Below are 15302 nucleotides of genomic sequence, written 5' to 3'. Positions count from 1 at the left end.
ATGATGTTGCTGACCAGTCATCTCTTGAATTTCCAAGAAGAGAGTAATGTTTTCAGGAAACTGTAATTAACCAGAGGGAGAAGAAAAGGGGCATAAAAGAGCAATCTAATTGAGAACCAGAGCTCTCTGTTATCCATTAATCATTGCAGGAAGTTCTGATTCACCTCTTAGCTTCTTAATGTGAACTGACTACTTGAAAATGTGAACCTTTTTTGTGCTCTGTTCAGACCTCTTCTAAAAACCTGGTGGAAACTGCATTATATTTCAACACTGAAAAATGGTTTCTGATAAAGGATGAAGCAGTTGCTTTCCCTCTAATTTTGTAGCAATGGATCACTTGTAGATAATGCATAACCACCAACTTTTTGCACCAGGTTCATTTTTGAAGAAAGATGAATTCACAGGTGTTCCATGTTTGCAGAACAAATACAAGAAGAAAAAGAAAAATGAGTTTATTAAAAAAGTTACTAACATTTTATAACACGTAAGTCCTTCACCCCTTCTACCATAGATTTAAGCCATCACTATTGCAAGATGGAAAAACATAAAGTTAATCTGCAACTGGTAAAGATATTAAAAGGAAAGAACCCTTTACTTTCCAGTGCTGCATGCAACACTGCCTCTGCTTTTAAAATAATCTGTAAAATTCTCTACCTTGCAGCAAGGGAAAATAAGTTAACTGATTCTTGTCCTCTGTGTCCACTGTTACCACAATCTGCTCTTTCTTTGGTTGTTTTTTTTGTTTGGATTTTTTTTTTTTTTTTTTTTTTGCCATGAATAGGCAGCACAAACATTAGTTACTGTGAGTAAGTGAAGCAATTGTATCCAGAAACATTGCTCTTTTTAGCACTACCGTTTCAGTTTTAACTCAGAATAGAGGTGTGACTTGTTTTCTCCATGGACCCACCCAACTTGCCCCCTGATTGAGTCTGCAAGAGAGCTGAATCCATGGGAAAAACATCCCACAGGGTACAATTCTGTCCAAAGGACCAGGTGGCCTGGCTTGTTGTAACAATGTTCCTACTCTTCCTTACTATAGGCTGTGTCATCCTATGCCAAAACAGTGTGAGTCTGAAAGCCCAATTCTCTTTTTGAGGAGCTTGTGCAACTGCCAGCTGAAGATTTTAGGCTTTAAGGGTTTGAAGTGCTGCTCAAGACTAAGCCAGTCTTGTGGCCTGTGCCAGAGTTATGTATAATAAATTAGATGTAGGTTATTTTTGCTTCTGCCACTGATCTTGTAGGTCTTTGCGCAGTATAATAGTTTAATAATAAAAAGCTAGACCATAGGAAAATCAGCTGGTTCTATTATTAGGGCTGAAGAAATGGGTATCTGCTTCATGGAGGCTCGATGCAGGAAGATCCAGGCCTGTGTTTTGTTCAGAGTCAAACCTCCTTTTTAGATAATTTACCTTCTTCAGAAGGATAAGTTCCCTGCTGACTGTTCTTCCTGGGCTAAAATCAAATCTTCTGAACTGTTTCCATGTGAGGGAGGCCTTCCACTCATCCCACAGTAGATATTTATTTCTTTTCCCAAGGAGAATGCATCCCACAGTAGATATTCTCCAGAGCAACTTTCCTCATCAGACCTTTATCTCCTGAATCACATTCAAGTATCATTTCCACAGCTGGTTTCTTTGGTTTTTTACTAGAAGAAAGAGACCAGAAAGCAGCACCTCATACCAGTAAATGCTTATAAACAATTTCAGCATGGAGAGTTGGAGCTATTACATGATGTACTGGTAACAACATGTTCATTAGCTTAGAAAGATTAAGCTGTTTTTCTGACTCCTAAGGGCAGACCTGGGGAGTGGTACAGCACATGACAACAGAGAAACAAAACAGCTGAAAGGGAACTTGGACTGGCTGATGTTATTCAGGACAAAACTGAGAAAATCACCATGTAGTGATCATTTTCCATTGTAAAACTTTTCTTAAGGGGCAGAGAGCTATAGACTCCACAAGTTACCTGACCCTATAAATTAATTAAGTTAATATTGGTCCTGTTCAAGTGGTAAAAAACATAGTAATCAAAAGAAAGATACGTATGGAAAGAACAGAAAATCTGTAGACTCGTGATATCTTTGATCACTGGACCCATGTTTTGTTTTGTTTTCCAAGTTCAGGGGTTTGGGAAGAAAGAAGATTTTAAGTTGAAGCAAACAAACTTATTTTGGGGATGTTTCCTAAGCATTACAACATAACATTTCTAGATAGATGGCACAAAGTAAGGAAATCTCAAATTTGCTAAAAACTTTCCCCATCTGGAAACCACTGTACCCTGCACGGAAATGAGCACATTTACAAAGGCACAAACATAAACTATTTTTTTATTACTACTTGAAATTAATAATTATACATATTTTCCAAGGACTTTGAACTTAAGTTGTCATGTGATTCAACTAAAATATATTAATAAATGCCATAGTTACTTACTTTATACAGACATTAAAGTTGGTGTAAAGATTGTGCTGAAGGCATGAGGAAGGCAGTGAATGGCCACATCAAAAATTTTTAAGCTCAGCACTCAACCTAGTCCAGAGTTTCTAGCCTAACATTTTTTGGTTTTATGCAATCCATAGATTTAATCCCTAAACATCCTTAAGTTTTGGCACTGTCATTGGCGTCATTGGTTCATGGAGCTTGTCAGAGCACTTAATTAGTGTGAGGTCAATACGCATTTCAGGCACATCAATTTTTCCTGGAAAAGTGCTTGTGTCAGAGATGTTGAAACTCATAAAGATGAGCAACTGCCTGCTACCGTGGAGATGCATAAGATTTCCAACTTGCGATTTCCTGCATTATCTAGGGAAAGCTCTGTAAAACATCATCTGTTCTGGAGATTGTGTATTTTCAAATTAACTTTACTCCTAAATTCAGTCTTACCTTAGGAACAGTATGACATTATTTCTGTTCATCATGTGCTAATACAATGTATCTTTCCTGAAATGTCCTTTCTTTTGGTAATGAAATGTGAAGCACTGAAGAGCCTCTCACTACAAGGATGCATTTATATTAAATAATTCTTTTCATGGAAATGCAATTGTTATTGGTCCTTTCAGTAGAAAGCCTAGCATGTTATTTGGTTAGAGAAACAAACATTATAACTCACTGAGTTTCACAGAATTGCAATTCAAAAAAACATTATTCAGTAATGGTAAATTTTACCCTTAAACTTCTTTTATTTGTCTAACTTTAAATCCTGTGCTGCAACTAAGAAACTGAAAAACAACAAAATGATAGGAGATGATCAAATAAAGAAACAATGCTTAAAATACAACTTGACTGTACCACTTTAATTTAGTGTAGAGGGGAAAAAACCCCACACCGTGGAAAAGATCAAATTATTATTAAAATGTCCAGAGAAGGCAAATCTCACTGACTCCTGCAAATGGAAAGAAGTCACACTGGTGGTTGTCACTGCACATATCTTCCCAGCATGACACCAAGCAGTGGGAGAGCTGCTGGGGATTCACCAGATCCCCAGCAAAATTCAAATTCACTGAGATATCACCATGGGGAAGCCTGTCCCCTCTTCAGGGAGCACACGCCAGTGCTCTCCAAGCAGCACCAGCCACCACCCTTCCCTAACGAGTCCTGGTTTCTGTCATCATCTGCAAGCAAGCTGGGAGGTGCAAAGCAGCCCCAGAGCAGCCTTTGCTCTGAGACAAACCTGGGCTGCATTCTTCTGCTGCTTTTTAGTGTTATTTCTAGTAATGAAACCAATAAAAAATGGTGTAGCCAGCAATATCTATATTTCACCAACAAGGCCTCTACTTTACTAAGAAATTTCTGCTACTCAGCATTATTCTGGAAATGCTAAAAAGATTTCAACAGAGCAAAAATAGCAAGCAAGGTAGAGTTTAAAATTAATTAAGACAAGAAAACCAAAGAAGAAGCCCTTGATGTCCAGCTGCAATACTAGTGGTGGAGGCTAAAATCACGGAGAGGTATAAGCCAGCACTGAAGGAAATTACATTAAGTGTTTGACAAATTTCCACCACATGTAGCAAACCTAATGACAAGCAGAAATCAAAGCAAATGCAGTGCTAGAATAAAAGTGAGAATTTTCTTTCCAAATACTTCTTGGAGATTCAGTTGCAGGGACTGGAGTCCTGCCAGAGTGTTGGGCAGGAAACCAGGTGTCTCATAAAACCACTTCCTCCAAAAGTCCTGGACAGCAGCCAGCAAGCCTCTGTTATCAGTGAGGAGAGAGAAAGCTTGCTCATTCACACCAGAGTCTAAAAAAAGTGTTAAGAATATTTAGACTCTGTGTGTGTGATAAATACACAGGTACTCCTGTGCATACAAACCTAGCCAGCAGAGACCATCATGGATGAGTAAACAAAAGGAGGTACAAAGAGCTCCTTTCCCCTGTTTTTGTGTCTTTGTGCTTTGAGATACTTCACAAATCAGGAAGCTGTGGACATTGTTGTTGTTTTAAGTACTTAGTCACCAGGCCCTGGACTTCAAAGCTTGCTCATCCTGTTCCGTCAATATTTATTTTCTCAACTCTTGTTAATGACAGCCTATAGATAGAGACCTTGGAAATGGAAGGCATATTTGAAGTCATTACAGGAAAACAGCAAGGAACAGTCTGTATTCAAATAGAAGTACTAACACATCTTCCTTTAGATCCTGTCTTTAATTGATGGAATCACATTTTACTATAAAAACTCGATGGCCCAGGTGAAATTACACATTACATCAAATATTCTTTTTTTTCAGCAGAGTGTTGCAATAGCTACATCCCAAAAGGTCTGTACAGCTTTGGCAAAACTGACATGGCACATGGCAATGTGGGTGCACACTTAACATTTCTGGTTTAAGAATTTTATATGGTGCACAACTTGGATCATGCTGGAAAAGAGCAAGACTCACTCATCACCCATTTGGTGCAGGAATGAAGTAGAGGTGAGGTAAAAGAAAGCTAAGTGGGAATTTGTGGGGAACTGAGTTAAAAAGGTTTTCATTTCCCATAGGAGTGAGTTTGTTCTAAAGGGCTAAAAGTGACATTGAACTTTTAAGTGCAAAGAGACTTTGCATTAATGACAAAACAAAATAAATTCACCTGTAGATGGATGCAATAGTTCCTGGGTCTGTGGTTTTCTAAAGGGAAGGACAAAGTCAGCTCTTCAGAAGAGCTTGAGAACTCACACTAACTCATAAAACAAAAGGTAGTCTTCAGATGTTACCTTTAACACAAAATTCTGTGATGCTGAAAGTCCTGAAAAATACCTGAAATGCCTCTGTGTCCTGGAGCTCCCTGGCTCACTAGACAATGGTATGTTTTCATTTGCTTTAGCTAAAAAGAGGTTATGACCAGAGACTGCATTAAAGGTTGGATTAATTTCCACCTCTTTTATTTCATTCCTCAAACTCCAGATTACAGAGATATCTCAAAATAATTTCCTTCACAAATGTAGCTTTTTGGTCTTAATTTTTTGTAAGCTCATGTATTACAGATTTATCTCATTTTACTATATGTGTGTTCTCACTTCCTGGAACTTTCAGTCTGACAAGCAACTTGGATCCACAAGCTGTTTAAAAATCTTGCAGTCTGCTTGGAAGAGAAGTTTTCAAGCATTTTACAGGGAGGTTTAGGTAGACTGGGCTGAAGCTGTGCAAAATCACCCATCTCAGCATAGATATTACCTTTATGTTACCTGGCTGTATTCATTTCACAAATTCTGATTTAAAAAACCCTCAGACAACACTTCCACTAGTCACTTGCACACTGACTCTTGACTCACCAAGCCACATCACTATGTGGTCTCTGCTCAACATTCTCTGCATTTTGGGGCAGAGTGCTCAACAAAGCATCAGCCTTTCCCAGTTCAATTAGCTCCTAAGGAAAGGCTTAATAAAATTAACACTGCAGACTCCAGCTTCCTCAGAGCTCTCAGAAAAGGTGTATTGTAATAACCAGAAGAGGTTGAGATAAGAGGCAATTGCATGCATGGCTCTCACTAACTGGTACAAAGGGATCATGAAATAACTCTTTCTGCACTTCATTGTCTCTGCTGCCATGAGCTAACTTCCACTGCTCTGCTCTGCTCTGGCACATGACACTCTCAGAAACGCTCCCTCATCCAGCAGGACAAGGACAGCCATGTAACACTCACTGAGTAACTTGGATGAAACAAAAAGGTGAACCTTTGTCATGCCAGGCACAGTATTTCAAAGTATTCACAGCCACAAGGGTGTTGCGAGCAGCTCCACAACCTACATAATAAACTGATGGTAGAACAAGCAGAGACCCCCTTCCCAGGCTATTCCTGAGTGTCCATGAGTACTTTTGGTGCAGGAAGAGCTCAAGAGATTGCTCTAGGTGAGAAAATATCCGGCAAAAGATATTGCAGAGGTAACCCCTCTGCAATACCTGTGATTTCAGCATTTTCATGATTTAGACCCTAAATGTTTGTGTGTCACATACTTAGAGGAGTCCAGACTCAGAAAGATGTTTTAGAACAAACATCTATGTGTCTAGACTACTTCTTGGGCATTTTCCAATACTCTGCAGACAGCACACTCAGGTCCTGCAATTACAGGGCTGTATTTGCACACCAATGTGTACCTGGCTCTCATCTCGATTGCAGGGAGAATCTGATTTTCTAACACCATAAATTCATTAACCCCTGGAATAATATTTCGTGTTTTCTTTTTATCAAAGCTTTCAGAATGAAGCAAAGTTTTGCACAAACTCATTAACCTGAGTTAAGAAGGCAGAATGTTTCTTTCAATCAGAACATAATATAAAATTTGACTGAAAGTTAGCAAGAGAAAATAGGTCTCCACAATACCTAATCCCTTCTTCTATGACAATAGACAGATGCAGTAGTTTACATGCCTTTATGCAAGCTCCTATACTGCTTTAGAAGATCCTAACTCACTTGTTTTTTTACTTTGAAACGTCACTGAATGAGCAGCTATCCCTGCAAAAGTAGTATGAAAGGACCAAATACTGAGTTTTGGTCCAGGTCTTCAGTTCAGCGGTAGCAATGGATGACTAGGTTAATGTCATCATGGTTTATTTCTTTAAAATTTATGTGTTCTCTACATGAGCAACATCTCCTTCTTAGTACTGAAAAATGAAAAATTTCTAATCTTCATCTCTTATAAAATTGTAGAGGATTGAACGTTTTCATTTGGCAAGAAGTAATATGACCTTAGGCAAGTGAATTATGTCACGAGCTTGAAGGTAATGCTCTTCTTGTGAACCATGCCACAGCATTAAAAACTTGGTTCTTCTCAAAGGCAAGTAAGAAAAAACCTAGGAGAGGTATTTGCAGTCACTACAAATGTAGAAGTGCAGTCAAGCATTTTTATCTCAATTTAGTTGAGTTAATGAGACCCTACAAAAAAGTATTATCTAAACACAACTAAGAAAAATTTACAGTTAATTAAAGATTTCTCTGTTTCATAGCTCATACAGCTTTTCTCAAACTTCATTTGCAATACATCTGTTTCCATTAATAGGTGCAGAAAGCCTATGGATAGTACTGTTCAAGTACTTAAATAACACATCCTTGTTGTTCTTGTTTTGCATACCTAACTGAAAAAGCAGCAACACCCAGGAAATAAATTAGTTAAAAAATTATTAAGCCAAGGAAATGTTTGCAGGCATTGACCACTGAGTCTGCAGTATCTCTTAAGGAGCTCCTATTCACTCACCAGACAGCAATATCCTGTTCTCAAAACCTTTGTGGGCAAGCATTACCATCAAGAACTATCACACTTACTGGGAACTTAAGGGGAAAATTTTCATTAGCAAGTGCAAATAATAGAAGCTAAAATAATTTTTTTCAGCTGTTTCATATACGGAAGGGAAATTAAATATATTTTTAATGTGAAATTTACAGAAGCCTCACAGAAGAATAAAAGAGCATGTTGCAAGTGAAGTAAATGTGATATAGCTGAAAAGACAAAAAAAAGCTAGTCATGTAGCAGAAGTTGCTTTCCCCCTGAACAGTGGTGGTGAGAAGGTATCCTGTACTTTGACAGAGGAGAAGGGAGTTCCATGTGGAAATGTGCACCAGTGTACATCAGATTCTTTCTGGCAGACCCACACCAGTCCCTCCTTGGCATACTCAGGGTGTCCCTCCTCAATCCCTAGTATGTCCACTCAGGCACAAAGCAAAACAGTCAACCACAAATTTGAGTTCTTCAACCTGAGTGCAAAAAGGCCATTAAAACTGTGTTGTCAGTATGCATGTTGTCAGTTCTGCCCCTCAGCTGTCATACCCCTGACACCTCTTTGACAGACAGAAATATCTGATTTCTCCTTGGGTCCACAGCCAAGAAAGGGACCTATGGATAGAACACCATACTTAAACTGGGGTGGTTCTACATCAAATATTGGAAATTTTTTTTCCATAGAAAGGATTCTCAATCATTACAATAGGCTTCTCAGAGCCTATGGTGGGGTCACCATCCATGGAAGTGTTCAAAAAACACATGGATACGGAACATGAGGACGTGGTTTAATGGTGAACATGGTGGTCATGCTAGGTCAATAATTGGACTAGATGATCTTAAAGATCTTTTCCAACCTTAATGATTCTAGGATTTAGTGACCCTCCAAGATCAGTGACATTTTGTGGAGAAGTCAGCATCAGTTGAAAACCTAGTGATCCTATGGATTTCTACAGGCAAGATTTACTTCTTCTGGTGGTCTACAATGTGTATGGGATAGCCTTCAAAATTAACAGAAACTTGTCAAACTGAAAAGAGAGTTTTGGCTTCATTCCAGAAGCTGGCTGGATTGAGTTGCAGCATCTGGATTTTTAGGAGTTGTTTGGTGCCAGAAGAACGAGGATGAGCTACACTGAAAATGTTTGTTGGCTCTTGCAGCCTGGAACCTGTGATACAGCAGAGATTTATTTTTCATTTTTAGTCCAGCTGCAGCTGATTCATACAACCATGTTATTTCCCTCAGCTTGTTGCAGAGGAACACAAATTCCAGTGAAGTGAATGAATCCATGCAGATTCACTCCTAAAAAGGTAAATTAATCTTCCCCAATTTTCTTTATGTATCGTTTAGCATGTACACAACTGAATGATGTCCATGATCATAATCTTTAAAGGAGAGACTGAAAACCTAGCTTACAATATGACAGTCTGCCACTAGTTCAGGTGTGCAGCCCTTCAGTCGCCAAGGACTAGTTCACACAGCTGCCACTGGTGAATCTCCCTCTGAATGACATCTGGGCTGCCAAGACTGACACACTTAGGAGAGGGGCACGTGTTCCTGCACAGTGCAGATTCGCTTCTTTCTTGTGGCCCTAACAGAAGTTACTGTCGTGAATTGCATTCAGCAGAACTTGATGTGGATGAAAATTGGGTGCCCCATGTGCTCCCAGGGTTGAAGCCATGGGCAGGGGTACCCTGCGAGACAAGCATCTTTCTGTAGCAACTTTCCTCTCCAGAGCTCAGTCAGCACCTACAGAGAAGAAAGCTGGTTTTCCACCTGGTCACTTCAAAAGAAAAAAAATCCAAAACACTGTGTTTCTACCATATTTCACAGTCTTATCAAACAGCTTTTGTGCAAACCAGTAGGAGCTTGACAATCACACTGATGTACAGGAAAGATTTGCTATAGGGAAAAGGTCTAAACAGGCTCCTTAAACACTATTCAAACAGTAGAATATGTATCATTTTCCCGTTAATTGAGGTACTAATGACTGAAAGGCCTTGGCAAAAGAGTTAATAAAAGTCAAGGAAATTTTACAACAGCAGAAACCACAAGTCTCATTTCACTTTTGCATATATTTTACAAGAAGCTGACTAGAATTATTCTTAAATGACAGTTGAAACCAGCAATATCACACCCTGGTATACAGACTTTGCAGAAAAACTTATTTTAATGATAAACTTCTCAGACACTGGAGGTGATAGAAATAATTTCAGTTTTGTGTCTCTGCATCTTTGGAGGTAAATTTCAGAGTGCCCCTGTGTCTACAGACTCTTACTTTTCTTTTATTCATTTGTTGTACTTCAGATCTCTTTATTGAATCCCTTAGACAAACCACTGAACTTTTCTGCAGCTCTCTTGACAATAGGATATTTATGACTGTTAACATTCAGATTTTTTATCAAGTACTTATTCTAACATCACATTTAATTTCCCACTGAAGTAAATGGCACAATTCCAGAGTAGCATAACTCACAAATTAGTGCTTTGATGCCATTTTTTACTTTTAAATGTTAAACAGACATTTTTTACACCCCAAATAGAGAAGAGATACACTCATTATCTAAGTTTACCTTAATTTAGCTGTAAGTGCTATAAAGAAAACACCATCTCTATTCATGGGACCTTTTCAACAGTGTCTGCTGGAAATAAATAAAATTACTTCTTCCCTCTGTCCTTCCATTCAGTACAACATAGTGCCATTATTTCAACCTATACAAAGATTTTTAGTCAGCTTCTTAGATACAACTTTGGTAACTGTTGCAGCAATTCCTATGTTTCTTGCTGTGGGCAGCTTTCCATTTCTGTGAACCATCAGATGCAGGGACATGGGTTTTGGGTCTGGGACTGTCAGTTCTCACCTCATCACACATGAGCCTCAGCACTGAGGTGCAGATGTGGCCTGCACACCTGGATGGGCAAAGAGTCCAGGTGCTCTGCCTGCAGCAGGGATGAGCAGCATAGGGTCGACTGCAGACTGTGAACTGCAACCTGAATTTTCAAAACATGCAAGACATCACCATCAATGCAGGTCTGTAGTGGTTAAATAGCTCCTCACATCCCTTTACTTATTTTCCTCCAATGAGATGGTTTTCTTTTAGTTTGTGCAGGGATTTTTTTTTTGGTTTTCAGTGTCTTTGGGAAGAACAATGAACAGACTGGGAGTATTGCTTCAACTAGTTTATAGTTTCATTCAAGCTGACTAGATTTGAATTATCTCTTAGTCAGACAAATTAAACTCCATTTGAAGGCAGGTCCTTGACTCAGACCTGCCTTCAAATGACAAGGTCACAAAGCATGAAGTGAAAATACCATGGTTATAACACAGGATACCTCTTGGGGAGGTACACAGGAAGAAACTCCTCGTTTAGTTGGCTCTCCAGCAAGCATCCAAAACATTTTTATCTCCTTCCTCTCTTTCTCTAATACAATAATGAAATATTTTAATTTCTCCAGACATTTTGTCAGCAACGACCTTCAAACAATACTTTGGAAATAGTATTAGGACAGGGAACCTCAGAAAAGCTGTAAGCGTCAACTCATCTTTTAATAAGGAAAGAAAAATATTGCTTGTATTGAAGTGTTGAACTATTTAAACTACCATCAGGTACCGGAGATTATGTTTTTCCTAACTGGGTCACAGCACGATCTATCAGTCACTTGTAAAGCCTAAATGTGTTGCAAATGATGACTTGCTTGTAGTGCTCAACAGGCATAAATAATTCTCCTAAGCCATTTCAAAACAGACCACGTACTGTCTTAACAGAAATCACCCCTCTGAGAAACTGATCTTTTCCGTTTGCTCTCATTTTCCCCAGTGACCTAGTTCTGGAGTAGAACAGCACTTTTCCAAGCTATGCTGAGTGTTCTGAGCTAGCAATATGAGTCCTTCTGAAGACATCAACAGAAACTGTGAGACAGCTGTGCCAGAGCACCAGGCAGTATCCCACCTGACATGCCTGGCTTTGGTGCCAGCCCACCCAGCAGCTGCATTTCACCAGCTGTGGCAGAAACTCACCCTGGGAAGGCAATGCTGCTTTCCAAGCATGCAGAGCCCACCCCTCCCACCCCCAGAAAACAGAAGCACAAAATATTTGATAGAAAGTGGTTCCAGATTCTACAGATATGAATGTTGCACCAAGAATGGCTTTCAGAATTGAGTGCTGGAGATGCTGTAGTATCAACTAAGAGAGAGTCATACCTGTATTTTAAATAACCAGCATACACACAACGACCATGAAACCCTTGCATGAGCAGGAAAATCTCATGGCTGTGTGACAGAACTTCATTTCATGTGAGCCTTCCACTGATTTGAGAGATGCTTTACAAGCTATGCAAGGTGTAGGCATAGCCTTATACCCCTGCAGCAGCTTTTTTTCTGTCCCTGCTCAATGCTGGTGCTATACGCAATGGAAATTTATATTGAAAGCAAGAAGTAAATGTTCCTCTTTAAAATTATTATGGCTACTAGAAAACAGCATTTGTCTCCTAGTTTTCTGAAAAATTCACTGATCTCTCTACCCTTTTTTCTAAGAAGGTGTTTACTAATTTTACACATATTTCCAAATTGGTAACTCTATCCATTACCCATATGCCAAGCATCAGACTGCAGCAGCTGGTTGGAAAACAGTTTAATCTCTTTTAGACAGCTTAAAATCCACAGCTTATAATTATATAAAGGTAGAGCCAGGCTAGACATCATCAAAATTTTAACTTCAAGGCAAATGGGATGTCAGATGCCATCAAGAACTCAAGTTTCCAGGACACATTCCAAGGAAATCACTAGTTTGTTTGATGTCATTCCATACCAGAGCATATTGGTACTAGGAGACTTCACATGGAATGTGGGGCCCCTCCAAAGCGCTTCCTGGAAAAAGCTGGGCTGCTTCTCAAGCTGATAAGAATATTGTACAACATATGCAGTGATTAATGGATTGATCACAAAAGTCAATGTGGTCTGGCAGGAGAGAGCCAGAGACCACACAAAGACAGAGGGAGGACTGCTGCTGTTGCAGGAGGCCCAGACTGAAGGGCTGAATTACCAACAAATGTTTGTTCCTTGGGCTGCTGAAGTAATTAGTCCATTTAAAAAGCTGTGTCCACAGTGAAACTGACCTTTATGATATCTGTTACAGGCCACGCTCAGCCTGACAGAGAAGAAGAGTCTATTCCAGCTGCTCCTTTTGGTGGCACCTAGCAGCAGCAGCTTCACAAGGTGTGCAAGAATTCTTCACAATCTGTAGTCTGATAGCACATTCCTTATAGCAAAACTTTTCAGCATCAAGCACCTTACAGGGTTTATTTTACACAGACAAGTCATGTCGGTGTATGTGTTTTCCCATTCTCACTCAAACTTTCTCTCCAGTCTATCCAAAACTAAACAGAAAAAATATATTTTTTCCCTCATCTTTAAAACTACAGATTGTCACTTTGTCTCCTTTCTCCTTGCAGAAATCTAAAATTTTGCATTGTGTAATTCTCCTGTTCCCTGTTGCAATATTTCACACTGTAACAGTATTTCATGCTGTTGTTAAAGGCAACAAAATTTTCTAGTAGCACAAGTGCATGCCTACAGCTCTTTTGAGACAACAAGATTTTGAGACGTCAAGAAGTGCCCTGGCCAGAAATGGAAGCAGAAAATTAAAATCTTGAAAAATTCATGAACAGATAGTGTGGAAAATACCAAACTAGAGCAACTAAAAATTAAAGGTAAAATTCTATTTTTTTTTTTTACTTCACAACATGTGTTTAATTTTTGACATTTGGACTTCTGATTATGTCTTAAAAAAATTTTCAAAACAGATAATCTATATAGTGTAAAAGCCATAAGCTTTAAAAGGCTTTTAAACAAAAATCCACCCACAAAATAACAAAGCCAAAAACAAACCCATCAAAAAACAATAACCCTAAAACCCCATTTTAAACACACAGATCTTAACAAATCTGTCCTTGAAAGCAATTTCATTTTCCTAAAAGGGCCCTCTCTAGTAAAAAAAAAAAAAAAAAGATAATTTCTCTTTCATGTTTACCAAACTTGGCTCTTCCTTCTTCATCTTAGCAAGATGTTAATGGTTTCAGAAATACTTAGTGTTTCCTCTTTACAAATGTTACAGCTATCATTTTATCTGTCCTTTTAGGACATTCCAAGCCACTATGGCTTAACCTTGCCCAGATAGATGATGCCTCTTCTGTCAAAACTTCTGTCCTCCATCCCAGCTTTATAATTTGCCTGCAGTTGCTGTGGCTGCAATGTTGGCTGGAAGCTCTTTGTTGAGCCTTCCTCCTTGGGATTAACCCAGCCTCAGTGAAGGAGCTGCCTGGGCTTGCCAGGGCCACCACCTCCTCACCCACCTGCCAGTGTTAATGAGGACACGGTCCACTCCTTTCACAGCCTTTAGTAAGTGTCTGGCTAGTGTTGTGTGTAAAGTGCTGATGCTTCCCCTCAGAGCTATAAAATAGCAAAATAATTTTCCTACAGTTAATAACAAATAGAATGGACTTTTTGATGATTCTTTGAACTTTATTGTTATATTCCACTGGATAACTTCCAAACTTATTGTGGAATTGTGATTTCCTTTCCATCTCAAGAATTCACATTTCCTTTTTTCCCCCTTTAAATATATATTTCAGGAAATATGTTACCTATAGCTCCTTTCAGCCTGCAGCCAGCCCATTAATTCCATAGATTTAAGTCCTCCAAGTTCTCAATTATCTACCTGCACTTCACCAAAATCCTACAAGAACTAGGATGCATATGAATATTGATAGAAAAAGAGGGCATTAACCATGGCAGCATGGAGTGCTAGCCATGCTATTTTGTCTTTCAGAGTCCTAAAGCTGTCAGGGGGAGTTAAGTTTGAGTGGATTGGGTGCTGATGATTCATGAGACACTTCAGATTTCACGGCCCTGACAGGCTGCTGGGAAGCGTATGTGTGAACTTGGTTGTCTTTAGGGAAGATGAGTTGGAGCTGCAGGAGGGCCAGGCCTGGGGCTGGTGCTCAGCCCTGCCATTCCCATGCAGAAGATATTACACAGCATGACTCAGTCCAACCCTCCTTTCCTACAGTGTGTGCTGCTGGTGCATCTCCTGCCTCGTGTGATCCTGATGCAATTCCAGTTGCATCACCCACACCATGTAAGAGCCCAGCAAAGTGACCGAAGATAACAGTAAGTAGAGCTAAAATGAAAAAAATCAGATCTCCATGTTTAGTCACCCCTAAGAAACTTTTGAGGCTAACTTAAAATTCACTAGGACATCTCTCTTGTGCAAGCCAGTCTATATGATTGCTTTGCAATCATAAGTACCCAGCTATTAACCTCCACTCCCTATTCACATACATTTTAGCCTGTTTTCTTTGGTTTTCAATTTAAATTTATCTGACGGGAGGTTAGGGCGATTAGTGGTTTAGGATTAAGCCCCTGTGCTGCAGCAGAACTAAACTGTTATGATCTGCCATGGAAAGTAGATCAGGGCTCTCCCTAGATAACAAAGGAAAATTTCTTAATGAAAACTCCTCGCATCATAGATAAATTCTTTCTAAGAATGTGTATATTCCTGTCTGCATAGTCTTTTGTTAGTTTTTGGTTGTCAGTCACAGAACAGTAACGTAA

At 39.3% G+C, this 15302-nt stretch overlaps 1 long non-coding RNA gene across 3 annotated transcripts in view; it reads left to right on the top strand.

Moving 5' to 3' along the window:
* LOC134432211 (uncharacterized) overlaps window positions 1-15302 on the top strand; it is a 97459-nt gene that overhangs the window by 36436 nt on the left and 45721 nt on the right. For all 3 annotated transcript variants that reach the window (XR_010031263.1, XR_010031264.1, XR_010031265.1), the window contains exons 4-5: window positions 12826-12905; window positions 14758-14858. This is a non-coding gene — a long non-coding RNA (uncharacterized LOC134432211). The remainder of the gene's footprint in view (window positions 1-12825; window positions 12906-14757; window positions 14859-15302) is intronic.

Source organism: Melospiza melodia, chromosome Z (assembly GCF_035770615.1).
Source record: "Melospiza melodia melodia isolate bMelMel2 chromosome Z, bMelMel2.pri, whole genome shotgun sequence".
Lineage (NCBI taxonomy): Eukaryota > Metazoa > Chordata > Aves > Passeriformes > Passerellidae > Melospiza > Melospiza melodia.
The sequence above is the reverse complement of the archived record's forward strand: the minus strand, read 5'-3'. Positions and strand labels throughout refer to the sequence as shown.